At 41.8% G+C, this 23,696-nt stretch overlaps 1 long non-coding RNA gene across 3 annotated transcripts in view; it reads right to left on the minus strand.

Moving 5' to 3' along the window:
• LOC122563594 (uncharacterized) overlaps positions 1 to 20,138 on the minus strand; it is a 110,194-nt gene extending 90,056 nt beyond the window's left edge. The window contains exon 1 of one of the 3 annotated variants that reach the window (XR_006315662.2): positions 19,923 to 20,138. This is a non-coding gene — a long non-coding RNA (uncharacterized LOC122563594). Of the gene's footprint in view, positions 1 to 19,555; positions 19,651 to 19,871 lie in introns of those variants that run through there. The other 2 variants (XR_006315663.2, XR_015752207.1) reach the window with 2 other exon arrangements.
• Between the last annotated feature and the right edge of the window lie 3,558 nt (positions 20,139 to 23,696).

Consider the following 23,696-nt stretch of genomic DNA (forward strand, 5'->3'; position numbering starts at 1 on the left):
TCAGTGTCACTGGATTAAAATCCCAGAACCCTTCCCTAGCTTACACCAAATGGACTGCTCTGGTTCAAGAAGGCAGCCCACTCCCACTACCCGCAGGGCTATTAGGGTTGGGGAGTAATTACTATCCCAGCTGAATGATTTTAAAAACTTCAGGTTCCTTGTCATCTGTAAATTTTGAAATTATATCCAGTGCATCCAAACCTAGATCATTAACGTACATTAAGAAAAGTAGGGCTCCGAAGAACAGCCCCAGGAAATCCCAATGTATACTTTTCCACAACCATTCGCCACTGCTTCCTGTTTCCTGTCTCTCAGCCAACTTCTTATACAAGCTGTCACTGTCCTTTTGTTAACCAGCTTCACTGGTAATCTATTATGTTGTCCTTTAACAAAGGCACAGCACATCAACCGCATCAGTCTTTCTGTTACTTCATTAAGTAAACTTAATCAAGCTAATTCTCTGCAATTTGTCTTTAACAAACCCAAGCTGGCTTTCCTTAAGCCAGACTTGCCCAAGTCAACTATGTAGGGCACCCTTGTTTGGCACCACAAACCTATTAAATGGGGTGAATTCAGAACAGATCTAGCAATTCAAGACTGGGCAGCACAAATTTGATTCATTCCATATACCTGTATATCAAGAAATGGCTGAGTGAAGTGAATACAACAAAAATTTGAGCTCTGACAACATCCCAGTAGTATTGCAGAAGACTTAAACTCAGCACTACTGATGTCAATTGCCAAGCTTAAAAGCCAGTACAGCTTCAAAAATGGCATCTATACAACTTGTTAAAAATTGCTCTATCCACAAAAAGTAGGACAAATCCAGAGGTAAAATTACTGTTCTTTCAGCCTACCCTCAATCAATAGCAAAATAATGGAAAACATTATCAATCATGCCTTTTTGAAGCAATCACTCACCAAAACAGCTCACTATTGTTCAATCTGGGTTCCATCAGGGCAACTCAGCACCAGATCAGATCTTGGTTCAAAGGTGGACAAAACAGTTAAGTTCCAGGGATAATTGAAAGCGACTACCCTTCCTATCAATACACCATGTAATCACATGTGACATCAATGTTCTCTTTTGCTTACATAAGGTTCATTTTCATTTGCACACTGTCAGATCATAAGAGTCAGTATGTACATAGAGCAAGAACCAGAAAACATTCAGGCTTGGGATAATAGGTGTTTGGTAACAGTCACTCCACATAAGGCCAGGCAATGACATCTCCAACAAGAGAGGGTCTAGCCACCACTCCTTGAGACTCAATGGAATTCCTATTACTGAATCCCCACCATTTAGCTCCTGGGGATCCATAAACTTAACCAGATCAGTTGAATAAATACTATGGGCTGAAACTATTACAGCCCTAAAAAACATCGATTATGACAAGAAATGTTACAGAATTGCATGAGAGGGCAGCCAAGGCCTTTCTTGACACCAAGAGCAACTTGTTGCATTTTCAAACAGAGTTCCTGGCATTGAGTCAAGATTCTCTCGAATGAGCACTGGATATCTATTAAGAGGGCTGGTCAACAGCCTCACTAACTGCAAACTTTGCCTCAATAGTAGGCAGCTTCCTATCTCACCATCCACTGCAAGGAAACTAGATATTAACAATTCATGGCATGGAAGCTCGAGCTGGTAGCAAGTGACTTCACTCATTGCTCGTTCCTCAGCATCAGCATCTTGGATACCCATTTCAAGGCACATGAGCAGCAGCAATACCATTCAAGATCATGTGTATATCAACATAGCCATTTAGAAAGCACAAGTTTTTTTTGTTAAACCTTCACTGTGATTCTTGTGCAATGACTAACTGATGACACTTCCAAGCACAGGTAGAAAACAGAAGCTTTGGGCCTCATTGACAGGCAAGTAGATACTTTTAAAGAACCTGTTCAAGTATTTTATGACACATCTCTGGAGCAAGTGGTACTTGTACTTAGAGAGTTTTAGCTGTTAATCAGACTTAATGCCCCAATTGGCCATAAACAAATGAGGGCATTAGATGGCTTACGGCATCACTGTCAGTGGTGCTACCCACGAACCAATATATCTCATCACACAACAAGTCCAAGAGCCAAAAATGCAAACGCGCTGAGACAAATGAGGTCACACCACATACTGCACTCAAGTGAGAGGTGGAGAACATGAGGAGGTACAATGGATGGAAAGGGTGAAATATAGGAACCAATTAGCAAGTCATACAGTCATAGAGATGTACATCATGGAACAGACCCTTCGGTCCAACTCGTCCACGCCAACCAGATATCCCAACCCAATCTAGTCCCACCTGCCAGCACCCAACCCATATCCCTCCAAACCCTTCCTATTCATATACCCATCCAGGTGTTTGATACTGACCCAGTTCTGCTGTATTCTAAGTGCCAGCTGTGACTCAGCAGACACAGACTTCCACTTCTAAGAGGTGAGTCGACACACCAGCCCGAGAAATCAGGACCAGCATTCATTTGTGAAATAATGAGGAAGTGTTGCACTGTCATACAGTGATGTCTTTCAGTTGAGATGTTACATTCAGGCTTTGCCTGCCCACTCAGCTAAATGCCATAGATTCCATGGCGTTATTCTAAAGATGAGCGGGTACATTCTCACTGCTGCAGTGGACAAAATTTATCCTCCAACAAGCATTAATTAAAAAAGATTAGTTGATCTTTGTCAAACAAGGAGCAGTTTTGAAAGGAGCAGCATAGGCAAAGCGTGTTGGCCTCCACAATTGAGTAGTCTTTTCACACTTACAGTAGTGGATTGATTCTGTGCCTCAGGAATGGGGATATCAGTGATGACTCATCCCAGGAAGGGAATGTAATTGTTTTAAAACTATTTTTCATTTTGCTTTTGTCTCATTACTTTGATAGGATATTTTTAAATAGTATAGATGGCATTGAGATATTTGGGACAAAGTTTTAGACTGTTTAGATGGTCTTGGGATATTTGGAAGATACTGCTTGAAGCCCTGTGATTTCAGAAGTTATTGCCTGCATTCCTGCTCTTCCAGGCCATACTTCCAACAAAATCAGCCTCCATCAAACGAGCTGCCAGAGGAAGTGGCAACATTTAAAAGGCATTTGGATGGCTATATGAATAGGAAGGGCTTGGAGGGATATGGGCCGGGTGCTGGCAGGTGGGACGAGATTGGGTTGGGATATCTGGTCGGTGTGGGCAGGTTGGACCGAAGGGTCTGTTTCCATGCTGTATGACTCTATGACAATGATTAAACAGCACCACTCAACAAAAATACCAACAGAGATTTTACAATTTGAAAAATTGTAAATTATAATTGTAAATTGTAAATTTTCCCATTATAGAAAATATTGGATGATGGTATTTTGTGCAGTAGTGTCGAAGAGATGGTAGCAGCTATGCCACTTCCCATTTGTGTTGTCATTGAGGTCTGTAGATGTAAAGTGTGCCATATTTTTGTACAAAGTCAAAACGTATCCACTCCTCCCCCTTTGCAGAAAAAAACAGATACTTCAACTCGCTGTGCAATATGAAGCCACTTTCTTAGCATTTTATTAAGGCAGTTTACCTAACAGAAAAACTAATCCAAAAATAAAATAGATTAAAATAAATTATCCACATGAGTTCATTTCAGTACATAAGCATTAATAGCCTGAACTGGGAGTTATCTTGCTGTGGAAATTCAGGGAGAGACGGGGTGACATATATTGGTTTGGTACCTCGCTCTCTTGTCATTGATGGATTACCCCAACGTTATAATCAATCAACGGGACTGTCATTAATGCTCCAGTCCCCTTATCCCAGTTCGTTGTTTCAGAAAGCACTGCCCTCTTTTGTTGTAACCTTTACATCCCAAATTCGTATTTGATGCAACATCTTCCCCTGGAGTTTATCAGCTTCTGACTGACTCCAAGAATAGAGAGGAGTGAACAGAAAAGGGGCAGGGTCTATGGGCTGAGATCGCTCTCTGAGCTGAACATTTAATTTGAAAGCCTTAATTACTAACAAGAGAAATCACATACGGTGTGGGTGCAGAAAGTTGCTGTGTAAGAATAAATCGATTCTTTTTTTAAAAAAAACACGCCTTTTATAAATCTCCAATCTACCCCCGACTCAAAAAGATATACCAAAGAAATCACGCTGACTATAACTGAGCATTTTTGAACACGAATCACACACATTCATTCGGTTTCACTCACACTGATGTGGAATTGTGTTGACATACTCACGCACCAGAACCACGACCGTGAGGGACGGACTGAAGCATGGGGCAGCTGCTGCCAAAGCGCAGTGGGGAAAGACCACCAACAAAGGTTTTCTGCTAAAGTTAAATGGGGGTCCGTTCAGTTATTGGACCTTCCAGCGCCTCAATGTATTATAAATATCGTCTTGTATAAGTAAGAAGAACCTTGGGTTTGTTCATTCTCCATATGTAAAGACTGTACAGAATAGAATTGCTCTAGTACATACAGATTTTTTATGAATAGAGTATATTTTTGAAATAAAAATAACAAGGTTACACACTCACGCACATAGCCTTGCACACACATATTGCTGTGTGTGTGCCAATGAAGTGAGCCATTGTGAATCGACAATAACATCCCCTCAATATTTCTTTGTTGTGCGCGGTATTTTTTTCTTTTTTGCACTTTTGCGTTGTGTATTGTCGCGGGTTGCAACTACTCCCCGTCAGTGCACCCACCCAGCTTTTGGAAGGGACACTAATTTCCGCACCATTTATTTTCTTGCTGCAGGAGAAGGTGAAAAGCAGTTGGTGCTGAAAATGAGCAGATGCCAATCCCCCGCTCTGAATTCCAAACCTCGCCCTTCCCCACTTGCCCCGTGTCCTAACACCAGGAAAGCGCACAAAGGCTGGAGAATTAACATCCCCGGTCTGTGTGAAACCTGCAAAGGATGTCGATGAGACACACCACAAGCAAAAAAAAAGTATGATGAAGGGCACAGTGGATTTAATCACCTTTGCTAATCGAAAAAACACACACAGCAGATTTACAGATTTGCACATCAAAAGGTTAAATTGTCCACTTAAAGACTGTTCGAATTTGCATATTCATAAGCTAACAGTACAGCCTTTGCCTTTTCAGTTACAAAAAATATATTTATATATCCCCTATGTTCGCCTGTTTTTCCTCTTTTATTGGTGCTGACTGACGCGTTGTCTCTTTCCAACACTGACTCTCTGTCCAGTTTCAGATTTCCAGGAATTGATTTGGTTTTCTCCTGTTTCTTTGTAAAAAAAATTATAAACAGTCTATTGGTATTCAGCAGAGGGTGTGACGGGTGGGGGGTTGCTGAGGGGACTGGGGGACAGAGGACTTTCTGTGCTGTAGCAATAGGACCTGGCACATTTGTACTGACCAAGGTCTTTCTGCCAAAGTACAATGGGGGTGCGTTCAGTTACCAAACCCTCTCAGTACTGTACCTCAACTGTGCGTAGATATTGTCCTGTATGAGAAAGAAATGCCTTAGGATTTTTGCAACTGCAGAGATTGACAAATTCCAATGTTTGCTTGTTCTTCATGTGCAAAGACTGTACAGATCTGCTTTTGTTACTGCGTTGGTGCATAAAGATTTTATCAATGTAAAAAAATGTACTGGCCATTCGCCCATCTCTCCGTGAGCATGTTCTGTTAGGGGGAGCTGAGGTTAGGGGGAGAGCTAAGGACAGTCCTGAAGCCGAAGCAAAATGCTGCAGATCCTGAACATTTGAAATAAAAACAGAAAGTGCTGGGAAACACTCAGCAGGTCAGGCAGCGCTGGACAGACCGGAACAGAGTTACGCTTCAGGTCAGTGAGCTTTGGTTATCTCGCAATATCGTGATAAATGTGGGTTGTGTATTTTTTTTTCGCAGTGGGACAGAACAGGAGGGGACCAGCCCTGAGCGCAATTCGGGTGCTTGAGGGGACAGAAGAATCTATTGTTAGCTTCCAAGCCACATCCCTCAGCTCAAAAAGACAGATGTCGGTCTGATTTAAGGCAGGCTTAGCTGGATCAGTTGAATATTTTAGCTCATATGTGACCATCAGTGGGATGATTAATTCCATGCATCACATAAATTGAAAGATACAGGGGCGGATTACCGAATCTGGCTCCGTCTTCTGCGATCAGGGTAAAGAGGAGGTTGGCAGGACGGCTAGGAGATTAAATGTAGCTAACCCCTTTCAAGCTTTTCCCTGCTGCAAAATACCTCACCACTAAACTCCGCTAATGCTGCGTTTTCTTTATTGCAAAAGCATACTTTATTCATTTTTTAAAAATCTTTATTTATATTTACAGGTACTAAAGCAGTTCTGTGCATTATTTGTTATCAAGAAAAACAAACACTGGAATTTGCCATTCCAGGCAGTTGCAAAAAAATCAAAGAAATTTCTTACTTATGCAGGACGCTGTTCACATACATTGAGGCACCGAGGGGGGGGTCTAATAACTAAGCAGTCCTATGTTATACTTCATCAGAAAGATCTCAGACAGTGGTCTTTCCCCACTGCGCCTTGGCAGCAGCTGCCCAGAGCCTTCGTGCACCCTCAGCACATGGTCCTGGACCTTGGAATGTGCCAGCCTGCAACACTAGGTCAATGTCAACCCCTTGCTCTGGAAGACCAACAAGTTTCAGGCCAAAGAGCACCTTTCACTGAGTTGATGGTCCTCCAGTTGCCATCAATGTTTCTCTTGATGTGCGTCCCGGAGAACAGACGGAAGAGTCCTGCATCACGAAACTGCTTGGGATGAACCTCAACAAAAGCCACTGCCTTCCTTTCCAGACCTTCTTTGCCTAGGCACATTCCAGAAGGAGATGAGTGCCAGTCTCTTCACCAGTGCAGCCACTTTGAGGGCAGCATATGTTGGATCTGACAAGTAGTGCCCTTCTCACCACCAGCCAAGCAATGTCTTGGTGCTTGTTGGAAAGTTCTGACAGTCCACTCAGGGAACAGCCCAACAGGATCCACCCTCTCCTTTTCCCACAGGGTCTCGAGCTTACTATGTGCTGACCATTTCCTGATGGACTTGTGGTCAAAGGTATTTATCTTAACAAATTTTTCCACAAGGTCAAGTGATACAGGACAGTCCAACGACTAGGATCATTCCAGGACAACAAAGCCAGGCCTGTCCTTTGCAACACCAGGGGCAAGTGGCACCACAGAACATAGTGACACTTGCTGCATGGTGATGAGGCATTCTGCCATTTGGCTGTCTGCTCAGGGACAACCCAACAGGATTCACTTTCTCCTTTTCTTGCAGAGTGCAGAGGATGCTATATGCTGACCACTGCCTGATGGAATTGTGGTCAAAGGTGTTTTTCTTCACAAATTTCTCAGGGAATGACAGGTGATAAGGGATGGTCAGACTACTTGGCTCCCTGCTCCCAACTCCCTGCTCAGGGAACATTTACTTCAAAGCAGCTGAGCTATTAGTGAGAACAATCGTTCAGCACAAAGCTGCTCAAGATTCAGCTCCAGTTGACAAATTCACTCATTGAGCACAGGGTAATTGCTGTGGGACTTTGGTCTCATCGTATAGCTGGGCAAAGGTTGGGATTAGAACATGTACGGTGAAAGTGAAGTCATGCGGGATCTCATGGTTCTGAAAATTCTGCTTGTACCTGGTGTGGGGAGCTAAATGCAGATGTCACTGTTTTTTGTTATTGGTTCTGGCAGTCATGCATTTTGAGAATTGCATTCAGTTCTGGGCATTGTACATTGAGAATGTCACAATGCCTTTGGAGCAGAAGCAGCCTAGTTTCACTAGGATAAGACATGGGCTAAAATGGTTGAATGATAAAGACAGGTTTCATAGACCATGCATGACCCTTGAGTGTAGAAGATTAAGGGGCTATCTAATACAGGCATCTAAGATGAGTAAAGATTGGGGAGGACGAAAGGTGGTTTGGAAGGTCACTCTGCTCATTCATGGGCTGAGGGCTCATTTTGCAATAAATGGTTGAACAGGTTAGGAGTTTAGAAGAGTTAGTGGTGACTTTATTGAATTTTGTTAAAATCCTGAGGGGTCTACACGGTGGACAAGTGAGTGGATCACAAAAGGATGTTTCCCTTGTGATAGAGACTAATATTAGAGGACATAGTTTAAGACTATGAAGTCTCCCATTTAAGACAGAGATTTGGAGATTTTGCTTTTTTGGAAGGATTTTAGAGAGTGGAAATACCTCCTTTAGAAAGCAGTGGAGGCTAGGTCTTTAAATTTATTCAAGGCTGAATTAGATAGATGTTTGATAGACAAGGGAGTCAAGAGTTATGGGTGCAGACAGGCATGTCAGAAGACAGAGCCCACAACCAGATCAACCCATCATCTTGTTGAATGGTGAAACAGGTCTGAAGGGCCAACTCATGCTCCTGTGTTCTGATGGAGAGAAACTATTTGCCCTGTCTGAACAGTCCAGAAGAATGGGATATAGCCTTAAAATTTGAGCAGGATAATTCAGTCATGATCTGAGGAGGGCACGTCTTCAAACAAAGGATGGTGGAGATGGGGAGTCACCACTACCCTCAAGAAAAGCTATGGAGGCTGAGGGTCAATGGGAGATTTCAGAAAATAGAAATTGGCAGATTTTTGTTGATAAATGTAGTCAGGATATGTCCCAAGATGAGGAAATGGTGTTTACGTACAGATCAGACATGATCTACTTGAATGGTAGAGCAGATTTAAAGGGCTGAATGACCTCCTGTTCATATGTCTCATCAACCATTTATACAGAGAAAACATCGGAGATCCAGGGAGGAGTGGACAACTGGTTTTGTGAAATCAACCCAAGATGTCAACTCTCTTCTAATCTCTTACTGTAAGTGTTCCATTCATCAATATTAACATTCCTCACTATCATGCAGAGTGGAGCAAAGATCAAGGTACTCAACTCATAATCCAGAGAAGATTAACCCAAATCCCACTGTGGCAGTTTTAGAATTTGGAATGCAGTTTTAAAAATGTAGGAAGAGAAGAACGTCTGAACATCAACTTGTCTGTGTGTTCCAAAGAGGTTGTATTAGATTCAAAATATTAATTCTGTTTCTCTCTCCTCAGATGCTACTAGACCTGTTGGGTTTCGGTTTTCATTTCAGATTTCCAGCATCAATGATATTTTACTTTGATTATTTAAACTCCTTTAATCTCTGCCCTATCACAAGATCTCCTAGTTTGTTCCGCCCACCAGTCCCTTTTTCCCTTTGTTTAAAATCTCTTACATTTCTACCTTTCTGATTAAAAGTTGTCCACCTGAAATGTTAATCCTGCTTCCCTTCATACATGCACTTTTTGTTTTTATTTCGAGTTGCTCTCATGGGCTGTATTTTACTTTCATATATTGAATTAGCTAGGGTTGAATGTTTGTACTGGGGTCAGGACTCTGAGCTTGGATGAATTTCTGGGTCCTGACCCAACATTACATCAGCATCTGGCTCAATGTTTTTTTTCAAAATAATTATTCAATTTAATAAATTAATGTACAAAATAGATTAACCCCAGGTATAAATTACAATTCAACCAAAGTATTGCAATACATTTGAGGCAGTTTTATGCAAAGCAATGCTGCAATGTAATAAATGGAGCTTTGCAGTGAAGGGTGGAAGAGGCATTTCTGTTATTAGGCATGAACAGTGTAAACATGGATTTCTCCCATCTGGGTTCACTCGTAAGCAAAGATGTACGTGGTCTGAAAACTTCAAAAAGTACCTCTTGCTATTTTCAGTTTAGAGAAACACTTCTAACTGCTTCAGCTCGTTATTTTACCTTCCTTTGGTTTTTCAAGATTTGTGACTTCCAAGTTTTTTTTCCTGATAACATGCGGCAAAGCTCATATTATAAAAACAACTCATCTTAATCAAGATTTTATGGCACAATGTTTTGACTTGTCCACATGAGTGATGATGGGTTCTCGAGGTTCCAGGGCCAATAGGAACCCTTCCAATAGCAGCCCTTTCATCAGAGTTGCAAACGCAGGAGGGAGAACAGGAAGCGGCTTCAAGGTGGAGCTGGCCTCTGAAGTTATTTGCAAATGTGAAATCGCAAAGAGGCCTGAGGTGCTGAGGTCACCACAACAGGACAAATGCTGTTCACTTGACAGCCAATAACCTTAGTGGAGGCCTGATGACAGGGGCAGGACAAGGGAAGGGCTTCCTAGTTGGATTGAGCATTCTCCTCCTCATCCCATCCTTCACATCAGCCTGGGTCTGCTACAAATAGACCATCTCCTGCTATAAACAGACAATCTCCTGCTACAAATAGACCAGCTCCAGTACTTGGCTATGTTTCAGCTTCTGTGTGGGTGGTTAGAGAGATACAGCATTTTCAATCCCTGCCCTTGTTTTCCAGCCCTGAACATTTGGCTCATCATGCTAACCAATGGTGAGAAGCTGCAGGCCCCTCTGCACTGCCTTCAGTGTCATCTCTGCAGCTGTTTGAAAATCTAGTCTCCCAGTCTCAAAACAAATGTGATCTACAAAGCTGTTGCGGGAGTTGGTGGGTTTAAGCTACAGGGAGAGGCTGAATAGGCCAGGGGTGTCTTCACTGGAGCATCAGAGGCTGAGGTGATCTTATAGAGGTTTATAACAGGCAATAACAGGGTGAATAGCCAAGGTCTTTTCCCCAGGGTAGTGGAGTCCAGAACCAGAGGAGCAAAGGTTTGGGGTGAATGGGGAAAGGGACCTGAGGGGCAAATTTTTCATGCAAAGGGTGGTGCATGTGTGGAGCAAACTACCAGAGGAGGTGGAGGAGGCTGGTACAGTTATAACATTTAAAAGCCATCTGGATGGGTGCATGGGTGGGAGGGTTTTGGAGGGATGTGGGCCAAATCCCAGCAAATGGGACAAGATTAATTTAGGATATCTGGTTGGCATGGACAAGTTGGACCAAAGGTTCTGTTTCCGTGCTGTATGATTCTAATCGTCTAATCTAATCGTGAACAGGAAGCTCTCAGATGGTTGTAAACACCCAGCCGGCTCCCTAACATCTTTGTAAAAAATTCCTAAATCATTCCCACTGTTGAGAATTGCAATGAACCAAATCACTTCCTAATCCCTCCCACTTCCTAAGTGTCCCAGAGGACTGAACATCTCCCAATTAATTCATACTGTATCGAATTCTAATGATCCAAATCTCTTCCTGCTCATTGATCTAAGCATGAAACATTCCCTAATTACCTGGGTACTGGTGTTCAGCTACAGCCCACTGCCACATTTCATCAGGACATTTTAGAGAGTTAATGAGTTTTGTGTCAAATACATATTTGTATTCACAGCATTTCCATTAACTTCAGAGTGAGCCATTGGAATAAATGGTTCAATTGACTGTGATACAAAGGCATGAAAATTCTTCATTTTTAATCAAGCGATTTCCTTTTGGAGCTCAGACCCAACTTTATGTGGGAAATTCGGTATCCAGACATGGTGCAACTGTGTTGTAACAATATGTAAATAACCTGCAAAATGATGCAAATTAAAGCTTGAAAATTGCCCATTTGTTTTAATATATTAACACACCAGCTTTTCTTCAGAGACAAAGTTTCTGGATGTGCAGGACTGCAGTTGTGGGTGCAACTTGTTTTACAGACATTTATAGAGACTGGTTGATCATAGAATTAGGGAATGTTTACAGGATAGAAAAACATTCTTGGAGAAAGTGGGGACTGCAGATGCTGGAGATCAGAGTCAAAAAGTGTGGCACTGGAAAAGCACAGCAGGTCAGGCAGCATCTGAGAAGCAGGAGAGTCAACGTTTCGGGCATAAGTCCTTCATCAAAAAAATATTGTTGGCCCATCAAGCCTGCCCCAGCTATTGAGAAAGCAACCAACCTCATCCTCCTTACCAACATTTGGTCTTTAGTCTTGGAAGTTTCATCACTTGAGTTGCATGCACAGACAACTTCTAAGCATTCAAAGCAGAGGTTTGCAAGTATACTGTCAGGATCTGGGGCTTGCAGCCTCTCTTATCCTTTCAAGCTGCAAGCCCCAGATCCTGACAGTATACTTGCAAACCTCTGCTTTGAATGGCATAGTGGCACAGTGGTTAGCATTGCTACCCTAAAGCGCCAGGGACCCAGGTTGGTTCCAACTTTGAGAGACTGTCTGTGTAGTGTTTACATGTTTTCCCTGTGTTTGTGTGGGTTTCTACTGGGTGCTCTGGTTGCCTCCCACAGTCCAAAGATGTGCAGGTTAGTGCAATGGCCATGCAAAATGTTTAGGGATGTGCAGGCTGGGTGAATTAGTCATGGTAAGTGTGAGGTTACAGGAATAAGGTGGGGATATGCTCTTCAGAGGGTCAGTGCAGATCCAATGGGCTGAATGGCTTCTTTATGCAGAAGAGGGATTCTATGATTCTCCTGTCTGCACGATTGTTACATTTATTTTTAATCAACCAGTTCAAGCGTGTTATGACACATCTTCTGGCCCAGACGTAGGGATACTACCACTGTGCTACAAAACAGTGTACGGTTGTTTTAAACCCATCCATTCTGTTTGGACTTGTTGTGACACACATCCAGAGCAAGTGGGATTTGAATCTGTTTGATTTGATCCAGAGGCAGGGACACTACCACTGTGCCACTAAAGCTCTCCTTTAATACATTTATGTCCTTTCCATAATGAGGTGACCAAAACTGCATGTAGCACACAAGTTGTGGCTTAATTACTGATTTATACGGTTACAGCATAACCTCCCTGCTCTTATATTCTGAATTTCAGACAATACAGGAAAGGATTCACAAGCAGCCTTAACCTGCTTTTCAAAGTGTTCCGCTACTTTCAGGGTTCTGTGGACATTCACTCGAAGGACCCTCACTCCCTACACATCTCAGCATCCATCCACTTATTTGCTTATTTTTTTGACTTGTTTGGCCTCCCCAAACACCTCACACTTTCTGTTAAAGAAGGGCTTATGCCCGAAACATCGATTCTCCTGTTCCTTGGATGCTGCCTGACCTGCTCCGCTTTTCCAGCAACACATTTTCAGCTCCCCAAACACCTCACCTCACATTTCTCCAGGATGAATTCCACTTACTATTCTTCTGCTCAGCTAACCAGTCTCAGCATGCCCAAATCCTACAACAGTTCCACTTCCAATCCACTGGGTTACTGCATGTAATAGGCCTCCAGCCTATAGCACCATAGAAACATTGGCATGTTTCTATTGAATTAGTCTTATGGTTCAACATCTTTTGCTGAACAAGTTGAGTGTGAAGCTACTGTTGCCAGTCCGTCATCTGTTACAAAAACCACACAACATTAATCTCCATTGAAACAGGCTGGGATGAAAATGAACAAGTTGTGCGGGGCTCACAAGAAAACAGATGCTAGAAAGAGAAAATGGTATTCAGCCCATCAATCAGATTCTTCTAGCACTCCATGGTCAATCTGAACACTTCATGTCCATTTAAGACAGGACATGTCTTTAAGAAGGTTTGTTAAAATAGGCACAATGACTTATATGCTTCCATTCGAACTAGTTGCAGTATTAATCTGCCTTTTGGAGCAGCCAAGAGAGCAGATCACAGGGACCATTAATTGAATATACAATTTAGGCATTAGTGGGATCAACCAGTCCCAAATATAATTTTAGCCTAAACCCTGTCTCGTTAATATGTTATGGCTTCCCTCCTAGACCAATCTAACTGCAAGGAGATCCAGGACTAGATGATATTGAAGGAAAGTTGCATTTCCTTGAAGGTCTCTGTTCAACTGAGTCCCATCAATGAACATTGAGACTCCCTCACTCAGGTTTCACTTCCCAGTTTTCCCAACTGTAATGTCCTCCAGAAACCAAGGAGTAGGAGTAGACCCTGGAACCTGTTCCACCACTCAATTAATTCATGGAAATAACCTAAGTGGTTCCTTTCTGGAGGGTCAGAACTGAAAACCAAATACATTATGTTAAACTTTTTTAGAACTTGGTTGGAACACACTTGTAGTGCTGTGCACAGTTCTCATTTCCAAACTGTAGTTGTGACCTGTCCAAGATCTTTTTCACACTTCTCCAAACCTGTGCTTTCCTTTCAGTTGCTGTAGGAGCTTCCTAGTTCCAACGTCAATGAGTAATGTAACTAGGGAAAAGTACACGTGAGGAGGCTTCCAGTTGCCCTTGATGTGAGGATTGAAAGGAAGCACAAGACTATTTCCTGAAGGATCTTCTGTCTGCAAGTAGCTGTAGCTCCTCAAGGAGCTGACTGTATCATCATCACCACCGAAAATTCACTGGTTCTGCCACCAATGGCCATGACTCAGAACCCTGAGCATGGGACCCATATCTGGGCTATGGGGCAACTCACAAAAGGGCAAGGACAATCATCCATGTGGTATTAAATAATATGGTCCCTTTGGATGTAAGTTAGTTCGCTGAGCTGGAAGGTTTGTTTTCAGACGCTTCATCACCATACTAGGTAATATCATCAGTGAGCCTCTGGTGAAGCACTGGTGTTAGTGACCTGCTTTCTATTTATGTGTTTAGGTATTTTAGATAACCTAAGGAAACTTAAACAGATTGAACAGACTCTTTAGGAGGAGATTTGACAGAGGCCTTTCATTTTGTAGTCAGAATGGATATATGTCCATCTCTAAGAGAGTCCACATCTAGGGGCACTGTGTATAACACAGTTACCAACCAAATAACTACAGAATCAGGAGAATTGTCCTTACCTGGAGAATAGTGAAAAAATGGAACATTCTGCATTATGGAATATTTGAGGTGAATAGCATAGGCAGATTTAAGAGAGGCTAAATAAGTACACAAGGAAGAGAGCAATAGAAGGTGACAATGACAGGATTACATGAAGTAGGATGGAAGGCATGCTCCTATGGACCATAAATACTGGCATAACCCAGATGCAAGACAAAGACCCTTTCTCTTTGTTGTAAATCCCATGCTAATCTATGAAATTACTTGATATATATTTTAAGTCCACTATCCTGCTTTTTTCTGTATCCATCCTTGTCTAACCTACCTGACTGTACGGGATGGCCCCAGCCACCAAAAATCCTGCTTCTCTCTGTGGTCAGCAACCATCACCAACTGCGTTTGAGCAAGAGATTAACTGAGGGCTTAAAATCACACTGTAGAAGGCTGGGCTTACATCCAATTGTATCTTGCCTTCCTTCAATATGCTAATCACCCGTATGTAATGACTTTCATAGAGGTGAGTTTACTTTAATCGAATTAAAGTTATGTCCTTAGTTCTCATTTACCTTGAAATAAGACATTCACCACATTTTTCTCAGTAAATATTTCATGTTACGCTGGTTAGGTCTCTATTAACCAGTTTCTGCTTTGGCTCAAACTTTTAGGATTTTTCCTTCATAGCTTATCCTCGTATCATAAAATCAAAGAGACTTCTGGCACAAAAGGCCCTGTGGCTCTTTAAAAAAACTGTTCAAATGAGATTCAGCTCCCAGATTACATCCCACATCCCTGCAAAACAGTCCTCTTTAAGTCGATGTCCAATTACCTTTTAAATGGAATTTAATTCCAGCAATGCATTCCTGGTCTCAATAAACCTCCATGACATAATTTATCTTAATTTCCTTCCTTGCTCTTTTACCAATTATTTTCAATCCATAATCTCTGGTTATCAAGCTACTTGTAAAGGAAATCTCCCTCACCCTTGGGATCAGTCTTGCTCCGGTCTGCACCCCACCTCAATTTAACATCTCATCTAAAAGATAACATCCCCAACAGTGCTGCAGTGAAGTGTCAATCTGAATTATGTGCTCCAGTTGGTGGGGAGGGAATTGAGCCAACAATCTTCCATTCCAAAAGGTAGTGTGATACCAACTGAGCAAGATTGACTCGTTGACATTTTTATTTCTGTAGGCTTATTTCTTAGTTTTACCTCGGTAACTCAATAAATGCCCATCTTTAATTGCTTCCCCAAATTGTCCAGAAAAATGGGTCCAGTATGATGCAGTGTCCCATGACATTTTCCATCTGTTCATTATAAACCTACATTACTCATTCTTTCCTGTACTTTGCATTTGTCAGCATTAAGTTTCATTGTTCATTTGTCTGTCTACTTGCAATGATAAAGTCTTTGCCTACACAAGTCCACACTTTTCAAATGTAATTCACTCTTTATGAAGTGACTTGAGAGATCACTGAATCATGTGACTTTATAAATATAATTATTTTCTCTGAAAGTTATTACCTCCGCTCTCCGTTCTACCTGATTCTACTTTAAACCTCTCTATTAATGAGAAAATATATGGATAGATTCACCATCCAGTTCATTCATGAAGATTACTAAACAATGATACCTAGGTTTCCACTCAGCTCGATTAGTTGATTTTCATTAGCATTCATAATTTCCTACTTTTTATACTGTTTTTAACCTAGCAGACATTCCATGGATTTCAGTTTCTAAAGTCTTTCCAAAGGCTTTCCAAAATAAGCAACATCGTAAAGAATTCTTCAAATAAACTACAATGGTATATAATTTTAAGGACATCAGTAACTCTATTGTGTATAAGTCAAGTCTGCATTCTAAAGTCTAAATACTCTAAGAAGCAAGTCTAAATATTAAGTGTCAAACGCATAGGGGTGCATAGTTGCCCAATCCTACCCTGACCCCAAATTCCACATATGCAGGCTTATATATGCACACACACCCACACATACACGCTTTGGTACTCAGCCAATCTCCACATATCAAAAAAAACTTGCATCAATTTTCACTTCAATGTCACAAAATTGCCCATTACTGTAGCAGAATCAGACAAAAATGAATGCTGGCCCAAAGGTGTCATGAGAGATGACCAGAAAAGGTAAATTTTAATTTGGCATTTAAAGGTGGAGAAGTGCAAGGCCTTAGGATGGGAACCTCAAAGTGTGGAACTAGGTAAATGAAGATACAGCCATAAATGATTAGATTTTAGATTAGATTACATTACATTATATTACAGTGTGGAAACAGGCCCTTCGGCCCAACAAGTCCACACCGACCCGCTAAAGCGCAACCCACCCACATCCCTACATTTACCCCTTACCTAACACTATGGGCAATTTAGCATGGCCAATTCACCTGACCTGCACATCTTTGGACTGTGGGAGGAAACCAGAGCACCCGGAGGAAACCCACGCAGACACGGGGAGAACGTGCAAACTCCACACAGTCAGTCGCCTGAGTCGGGAATTGAACCCAGATCTCTGACGCTGTGAGGCAGCAGTGCTAACCACTGTGCCACCGTGCCGCCCACAAATGGTGGAGAGAAGGAAGATCAGCAACATATCAGAAGAACACATAATTCAAACCACATTGTCACTCAATCTCTACACATATTCTCCAACAGTGTCTGCTGCTTGATGAGCAGAACTGGCAGTTTTTGTTTTGTTGTTTGCCTAGCTGAGGAGTGTTGAGGGCAATTATATCACCACAAGTACTGAGATGTTTAGCTAGAAGAGGATCCAAAATTAAGAATGTCTGGGCCCTGTGTGACTTGGCTACATACATCCTTCAGAGAAGTTCTGTTTTCAGATCAGGTCTTTGGTGTTTCATTGATATTGTGGAACTATGCTGAAAGTTTAGAATGATTATACTATCATAGAGATTTATAGCACACTGGAGAAAATTCTTCCCAACAAATCTGTGCCAACACCTTTTGGTAAATAATTCCAAAAGTTATCTTGCAGCCCTGCTTTTTTCCCATAGGCATGTATCTTCTCCTTCTATGATGTTTAGCAATTTGCCCTTTAAATAAAATATCACCCTCTCTTTCAACTATTCAAGTACCCAAGGCAAAGAAAAATCTAAAATGCTACACTCACATGCAAATAAATCTTATAACTGTACAAATGTTAATGAAAAATTTGTATTTAAACAGCTTCTTTCACAGCCTAAGGATATCTCAAGGATTCTACAGTCAATGGGTACTTTGGAAACATAACCACTGTTGTAAAAATGCGGCATCCAGTTTCCACATAACATGTTCCCACAAACAATGTGATAATGATTAGCTCATTGGCTTTGAGGTGTTTATTGAGGGGTAAATATTGTCCAAGTCACTGGGAAGAGCTCCTTGCTCTTCTTTGAATCACGCTGCATGATCAGTTAATTCGACTCAAGATGGTAGACAGAGCCTATGCATTTCAGGCATGACAGCGCTCCCTCAGTACTGACAATGGAAGTTTCAACTTGGATTGTTGGGGTATCTGGAGCAGGTAGTTGAACCCACTACCTTCTGATGCAGAAATTAGAGTGCCATCCAGTCCACTGAGTCATGGCAGGGACAAAGGAGCTCATAATTTTAGATAGCCTTTCATCTGAAGAAGTAACATTGGTATTTATTTTTGAGGAAATTGGTGCACTGACTGCCTCCATCATGAGTTTTTAGTGAATGCCAAATGGGAAGATGGTGACACACTGGAAATATCACTGGATTAGTTTTCAGGGACCCAGGCTTATGCTGTGGGAACAGAAGAAAATCACACCATGGCACTTTTTGGCCTTTAAACTAAATTAATAAATCTGGAATATTAAGTTCATCTGGGTAACGATGACCGTGAAACCATTATAACCTGATGTAAGAAGTTTACTATAGTCTCCGGCAATCTGCCATCTTTCCCCAGTCTGGCCTAATGTGACTCCAGGCCCTCAACAATGTAGTTGAGTCTCAACTGGCCTCTGCTATGGCTTAGAAAGTCATTCAGTTTAAGGGCATTTGCCTTGCTAATGAGACCCACATCTTATGAAAGAAAAAAGACAAAAAAGGCCAGGAATAAAAAAAAATCACATCCTGGTATGAAACAAATGCCAGCTTGCATCAAATGAATGTTCAGTCTTTAAACAATGCCAAGCTGTTAGTTGGCACATAGCACCCAAAACAATCTGCTACTTAAACAAACTATGCAATCCAACACAGCAGGTATGAAATGCTTTAAAACCCCACATGCAAGCATGAAAAAAAAAGTAATTAGAGTTGGATGCGAGTGACAACCAGCTCACTGTTATTACACTGGCATTGAAACTCTGTCAAATTGAGTTGAGATATTAGGTTTGAATACTATTTCAAGGACTGGGGGTGTGCAACACCACAACAAAAAATTAACTCTTGCCCTGCTGAACTTTGTCCAGCTGGCATACTGACTGGCACAGTGCCTAAAGGATTAGGATTCATTCAGTTGTGCAATTTACTATCAATCATTTTGATATTTAGAGTCCAATCATCCTACCTGCATTCTTCATACAGCATCATGAGAATCTAAATTATCTTTGCAAAAATAATTATATCTACCATCTTTTGAACTGCAGAGGCAGCAGAAGTTTGAATCCATAACATGTTTGTCACTTTTTTTACCCATCCGCAAGGCCTATGGATTCAAGAGTGACCACGGCTGTTGCGTTTGGTTCTGCTCTCTGAAAGTGCTTTGAGACTGTGTGACAGAATACTGTCGAATTTATTTATTTAATTCCCCTTTATCTCTGTCTCTCGTCCTCTTACTCTGTGGTCTGTATGGGACAAATAAAGTATTTAGGTGTGTGTGTGTGTCTGTCTGTCTGTCTGTGTGTGTGTCTGTGTGTGTGTGTGTGTGTACCAACTGGCTGGCTGAGCTTCCACATACCCGCCTTCCCTGTTCTCTCTCCTCGCTTCTTCCACTGTAGGCAACCCAGCTTGGCAACCCTCCCAACACAAGTTCTTGGCGCGGTGCCAGCTGAGTGCCAGCTTATTCTCTGCGATCTGCAACCCAGCCACTTCTTCCCGAGAATTCTATCTGTTCCTTTGCCAGGAGATCAGCTCGAAACCAGCGCGCACTTGTTTACAAAACTTGGAAAGCGAAGGAGAAGGAGAAGAAGAAGAAAAAAAGGGAACAAAAGCAAAATGCGCACGACAAGAGAAACAAACAGAGAGGGAAAAAAACACGCAATCGAGTCACTCACCACGCAAGCTCAAGATCTATTCTTCTTTTCTCTCCAAAAGCGACAGCTTACCTTTTAAAAAAAAACGTCGCCGCTCGGCTACTCCACGCGGGTTTTCACGAGGACTATATAGATATAAATATATAAAAGCACACACGTCACACAGAAAAAAAGGAGACGCACAAAAAAAAATAAACAGGAAGATGCCAAAACTCCTGTTGTACAATGTTTACCCAAACATGACAGACCCAACACCTGCCGTCAATTGCATTTTGGTGGGCAAGGGAAGCACACTGCTTTATATGCCACAAGACTGCTGCTCTTTGCCGTGAAGCATCCTGGGAAGTGTATGGTGCCGAAGCGTTGCTCATGTATATTTTATAAAAGTGCCCTGATGAATTTGATTAGAACCTGCGCAGCACAGACACACGACAGCCTCTTCCAGCCCAAGCCCCTTCCAGATTTTCATAAGATGTGCGGCTCTGCGTTAACACTGGGAGGTGGACTCGGTGTGGGGGAAGAGATTATGTCTATCTGTCCTTTTTTAGCCCCCAGAATTTTTTTTTGTCTGAATAAGGTCATGAGTTTGGGAAGGAATTACACATTGCTGATTTCTTAGCCCCAGCTGGACTACCACAATGGCCAGAGAGAGCAAGCCTCCCACCGATATCATTAATCAGAGGCATACAGTTAAGCAAGTGAGATCACACATATCTTTCTTTGCCACTACAAATGCTGAGGGGCAATTGCCCTTCCCCTTGCCAGCCCCATTTGCTTCCAACTTCTTCTTCTTGTGCCAACATGCGTTACCTGAAGCAACCATCCGTACAATAAATGCAGCTGCAATTGCATGTCAGGGAATTCAGAATAGAATAAGTGAAATGAGGAATTTAACCCTTTCAACTCCGAAGTGTGCAACACTAACTTGCATATGTCGAGTGCCTGTAATTTAGCAAAACATCCTCAGGCACTTCACAGGAGCATTATCAGATAAACATTGATGCAAATCTAGAAAAGGAAATGTAATGAGGGTTTGCTAAAGACAACATCAAAGCAGCAGGTCTTCAAGGAGGCTCATGAAATGAGGCAGAATGGTTTGCTGAGGGAATTGAAAGTTTGAGGGCCTGGGCAGGTGAAGGGATAGCTGCCAGTCAACTTTGATCAACTGCCAGTGGTGAGGCGAAGAATGTGGGGGATGTGCAAAGGACCAGATTTGCAGCAGTGCATTGATCTTGGGGTGGTGCCAAAAGTCAGAGAAACAACATAGCAGCGTTAGAGTTTGGCTGCAAAATGTCCCACTTATGTCTTGCAGAACATTCTAACCCCAGTTCTCCCAAGCTGCAGATCGCTTCCTGCTTCGGATTGCCAACTTGATTTGAAGATTTTCCTGGAGCTTTTCCCACATGACCTCCTGGCTCCAAACAGCTTTTCTCTACTTCGCCAACACCTTTACTGCTCATAAATAAAATGGGTGAAGGAAAATGACAAAAATTATTCTTGATAAGATTTTTCTTCTTGGTTGTTCACAGCAACATCCAGGAGATTCAGTTTTAACTTTGGAGTCTGAAGGACAATCCAAAACAGTCAGCAAACCTAGACTGTTTCCCACTGCTTGTTTTCCCGAATATCCAAAGCTACCTCAAAGTTGATCATTTTGACTGTTATTTTCAGTCAGTGCTCACATCACCTCCACCAGAGCATTTTGAGTCATATCAGAAACTGAAAACTGCAGTATAAATGTAAACTTGTCCTTGTCGTAGTTTTTTTTTTATGTCCCCAGGCCCACCATCTACCACCATGCTATCCTTTCTGGAAAGTCCATTGTCTAGTTTGGCTGAAAAATCCGACTACTTAAACTTAGATATAATCAGCTACAGGACAAACTTTATGCGGGACTCAGTGTCCTGTGGATCACAGGATATTACAGCACAGAAAAAGGTTATTCATCCCAGAGCTAAACACTAAATCCTCCTCTGTCCCTGGAGCACTGTAAATTGTTTTCCCCTGAAAGTGATTGACACAAGGATGAGAAGGGACTGGAGGAAGTACGTTTTCACCATAGGTTGGTGGGTGTCTGTAATGTGTTGCCCATTTTGATGGTTGAGGTGAAAACCCAAGTCTGCGCCTGAAGTGCTGTAACAAGGCCACAGTCTAACTGCTGGAAAATTGCTTTAGAATAGGTGGCTACTTTACTCAGCCAATGCAAGCATGATGGGTTGAATGGCCTCTTTCTGTGCTGTAACATTCCCATGTTTCTATAATTTAGTAAGGGGTAGATTAGAAAATTATGGAGAACATCAAATGAATGTGCTACTATTTCAGCTAGTAGTTCATAAAGAAAGAGACAAGAGACATCTGTGGAGTGAGAAACAGAGTTAACATTTTGAGTCCAATGACTCCTCTTTGGAACAGCTTGCTTTTGCCTGCAAAGGAAGGTTTGTGTTTATTTAGCACCTTATCATTTCTCAAATATTCAATTCAATCGACTGCTGGTTGGGATCAGAACAGAAATGGAACCCTGGACTTAACTCTTTATCAAAGTGAGGTTTAATTGCAAAACTCAAAACACTGCAGCAATTAAGAATATGAATTTAAAACAGACAATGCTGAGACGGGCATATGGAGAGACAAGAGAACCTGTAGATCTTCTGGTGAGATTCAATAGATATCTTCAAAATGATGATGCACTTTGATAGAGTAAGTGAAGGATGGTCAGTAATCAGAGGACACTGATGTAAAATAATCACAGGATCACACAATTGTTACAGTGCAGAAGAGGCCATTCAGCCCAAGGTGTCTGTACTAGTTCTGTTACATAATGCCAATCTCCTCCCTCTCCCCCTTATCCCTGTATTTCTATTTAAATAATCATCCAATTTCCAAATAATGCCTCAAATGAACCTGTCTCCACCACTTTTCCGTACCTGAACTACTCACTGTTTGAAAACATTTTTTCTCATCTTGGTGCAAGAACCAATGGAAACCAGCAGACAAATGTATTCACAGAGCAAGTTGTTATGATCTTGAATGCACGGCCTGGAAGGTTGATGGAATCTGTTTTAAGAGTAAAGTTCACTAATGTATCAGATAAATACTTAACAGAGAAAAAATAGTTGCAAAACCATGATGTTGTGGGAGTGGAGCAAATAGAATAACTCTTCCAGAGAGGGCTGAATGGGGTAATCCTATTTCAAGTTTCATTACAAATTTATCTTAATGTGGTATATTGTTCCCTCACCCACAATGGACTGAATGACCTTTCTGTGTGCTGTATGACTGAATGCCAAAAATACTCAGAATGTTACACAACAACTGTGGAAAGAGAAAGGTGGATTAATGCTAAAGTTGATGATATTTCATCAAAATGGAAGGTGGAAGGGTCTGAGACATTGTGTCTTCTGCTTCTCACTCTTCATTTTCTGGTCCTATTTCACATTTTGGTTTAATGTGGCACATTGTACTGTATTTTTACTCACCTCCTGCTCTCTCGTGGTACAATCTCCAGGCCAATTACCTCCTCCTAATCTACTAGCAACACAGTTGAAATCTTTAAAAGTCACACGAGATTGTCTTATTACGTTGGGTACCAATAAAGGAAATTAAATGCCTAATCGGTCATAGCACTGAGGATGAAGATGAGGGGGAGGATATTAACTGGTGGACAGGCCTCCAAAGCAGAACACGTGCAGAAATATTGTACCAATTCAGAAATGGAGATGGCAAAGAAGTGGAGAACCAAAGAAGAGTCAGATTGAACTCAAACGTTAACTTTGCATCTCTTTCCACAGATGCTGCTAGACCTGTCGAATTTCTCCAGCACCTTCTATTGTCATTTCGGATTTCCAG

This window comes from Chiloscyllium plagiosum, unplaced genomic scaffold (genome assembly GCF_037043375.1).
Source record: "Chiloscyllium plagiosum isolate Xiang-an unplaced genomic scaffold, Cpla_swu_hap1 HiC_scaffold_30, whole genome shotgun sequence".
Taxonomy (NCBI): Eukaryota; Metazoa; Chordata; class Chondrichthyes; order Orectolobiformes; family Hemiscylliidae; genus Chiloscyllium; species Chiloscyllium plagiosum.